The sequence below is a fragment of the Cornus florida genome, unplaced genomic scaffold (genome assembly GCF_030987335.1).
Source record: "Cornus florida cultivar Cherokee Brave unplaced genomic scaffold, ASM3098733v1 CherokeeBrave_3.0.0_Hap2_Chr07, whole genome shotgun sequence".
NCBI classification, from domain to species: Eukaryota; Viridiplantae; Streptophyta; class Magnoliopsida; order Cornales; family Cornaceae; genus Cornus; species Cornus florida.
In genome coordinates, this window is record NW_026775577.1 from 692,710 (window position 1) to 695,732 (window position 3,023).

Genomic DNA, 3,023 nt, shown 5'->3' on the forward strand with positions numbered 1-3,023 from the left:
ATTTGTGTTAGAGTTTTATATAAACTCTTTAAATATATCTTTGTCTAGTGTGATGGAGTTTTATTAAAAATAAAATAGGTAATTTGTGAAAGAGTTTTATACAAATTGTTTTATTTTATTTAAATATATCCTTGTCTAATTAGATTTAATTTTATTAAGAAACTCATAACAAAAGCTAATTTATGGTTGAGTTTTAGAAAAAATATTTTGTTTTATATATCAATTAATAAATATTTTTTATATTAGTAATTTCTGTCTAATTAGATTTTCTTTTATTAAAAAATTCATAATAATAAATGGATAAATTTAAATTTTATTATGTAGATTTTAATGTTTTAAATATTTTTTTTATATAAATACTGAAATACTGAAATTATTTGCACATCTAATAATAGTATAGATAAAAACTCTTTTTATATCAATTAATAAATAATTTTTTATATAAATAAATAAATACTGAAACTCTTTGACAGAGTTTCTGTATTTTACTCTACAATTCTGAATTTATAGAATTCTCAATTTCTATACCCCTTCTTCAAAGGTCGAGAAATTAGTACTATACTTGATCTTAACCAAAAGATCAAGAATGATCTTAGCCAAAAAACCAAGAAAGGTTAGCCAAAAGTCCGACCCAAAAAAATTTAATATTACACTTGATCTTAGCCAAAAGGCTGAGAAGATGTAATTATGATTTTTTTAACTCTATAGTTTTATAAGATGCTTTCATGTAATCATTTTTACTTAAAACCAATGTGGGACTTTGTAATTTGAATTAAAATCTTTTTATATTTTGTTAATTTGAATTAATTTTAATTTTATTAGGTACTTCTGAGTGTTATAGAATTTATATCAATTAATAAATAAATACTGAAAAACTGAAATACTGTAACATTGAAATACTTTGCACATTTAATAATAGTATAGATATAGATATAGATTTTTAGAGTTTATAGAAACTATTGTTAAATCAATTAATAAATATTTTTTTTATATAAATAAATAAATACGAAAATACTAAAACACGTTGCATTATTTTATTAGGTAATTTTAAATTAATAAATATTTTTTATTTTAATAATTCTTATCTAATTAGATTTACTTTTATTAAAAAAAAACTCATAATAAATAGATAAATAAGTAATTTGTGTTAGAGTTTTATAGATTGTCTTTTAAAACCACTTTTTATATCAATTAATAAATAATTTTTTATATTAATAATGCTTGTCTAATTAGATTTTCTTTTATGAAAAAACTCATAATAAATAGATAAATATGTAATTTGTGTTAGAGTTTTATAGAAACTCTTTAAATATATCTTTGTCTAGTGTGATGGAGTTTTATTAAAAATAAAATAGGTAATTTGTGATAGAGTTTTATGCAAATTGTTTTGTTTTATTTAAATATATCTTTGTCTAATTAGATTTAATTTTATTAAGAAACTCATAATAAAAGATAATTTGTGGTTGAGTTTTAGAAAAATTATTTTGTTTTATATATCAATTAATAAATATTTTTTATATTAGTAATTTCTGTCTAATTAGATTTTCTTTTATTAAAAAATATATAGTAATATATGGATAAATTTAAATTTTATTATGTAGATTTTAATGTTTTAAATATTTTTTTATATAAATAAATAAATTCTTAAATACTAAAACTCTTTGTACATCTAATAATAGTATAGATAAAAACTCTTTTTATATCAATTAATAAATAATTTTTTATATAAATAAATAAATATTGAAACTCTTTGGCAGAGTTTCTGTATTTTACTCTAGAATTCTAGATTTTGAGAATTCTCAATTTTTGTACCCCTTCCTCCTTCCTCCATGCATATATTTATAGGCTTCTTGGATTTTGGGATTTTCTTTAAATATATATTCTTGTCTAATTAAATTTTTTTATTAAAAAAACTAATATTAAATAGATAAATAGGTAAAATGTGTTATTAAATTAAAAATATGAAAATTTACAAATAATTTAATGTATGGATCATTTGGTCAAGCACAATTGATTATAGATTGGATTTTAATTTTATTAGATAATTTTGAGTTTTAAAGAATTTATATTGTGGGCTATAATAATTAATTAGAGCTATTTATTGTGAATTAAACTCTTTTTATATTTTGTTAATTTGAATTAATTCGAATTTTATTAGGTAATTTTGAATTTTATAGAATTTATATCAATTAATAAATAAATATTGAAACTTTTTGCACAAAGGTCGAGAAAGTAGTAATACACTTGATCTTAGCCAAACGATCAAGAATGATCTTAGCCAAAAAATCAAGAAAGGTTAGTAAAAAGCTGACCCAAAAAAATTTAATACTACACTTGATCTTAGCCAAAAGGCCGAGAAGGTGCGATTATTATTTTTTTAGCTCTAAAGTTTTACAAGAGGTTTTTATGTAATCATTTTTACTCAAAACCAATGTGGGACTTTGTAATTTGAATTAAAATCTTTTTATATTTTGTTAATTTGAATTAATTTTAATTTTATTAGGTAATTCTGAGTGTTATAGAATTGATATCAATTAATAAATAAATACTAAAATACTAATATAAAAATTATTTATTCATTGATATAAAAAGAGGTTTCAAAAGATTATTTATAAAACTCTAACACAAATTATTTATTTATTTATTTATTTATTATGAGTTTTTTTAATAAAAGTAAATCTAATTAGACAAGAATTATTAAAAAAAAATATTTATTAATTTAAAATTACCTAACAAAAGAATGCAATGTGTTTCAGTATTTTCGTATTTATTTACCTATATATAAAAATATTTATTAATTGATTTAAATGTATCTTTGTCTAATTAGATTTAATTTTATTAATAAACTCATAATAAAAAGCTAATTTGTGGTTGAGATTTAGAAAAATTATTTTGTTTTATATATCAATTAATAAATATTTTTTATATTAGTAATTTCTGTCTAATTAGATTTTCTTTTATTAAAAAATTCATAACAATAAATGGATAAATTTAAATTTTATTATGTAGATTTTAATGTTTTC

General features: G+C 18.2%; 2 pseudogenes; both read right to left on the reverse strand.

Annotated features, from left to right (window-relative positions):
- Positions 1-509: 509 nt before the first annotated feature.
- LOC132267709 (U2 spliceosomal RNA) lies at positions 510-683 on the reverse strand (annotated as a pseudogene).
- Positions 684-2,217: 1,534 nt separating this feature from the next.
- Positions 2,218-2,364, reverse strand: LOC132267707 (U2 spliceosomal RNA; annotated as a pseudogene).
- Positions 2,365-3,023: the final 659 nt, after the last annotated feature.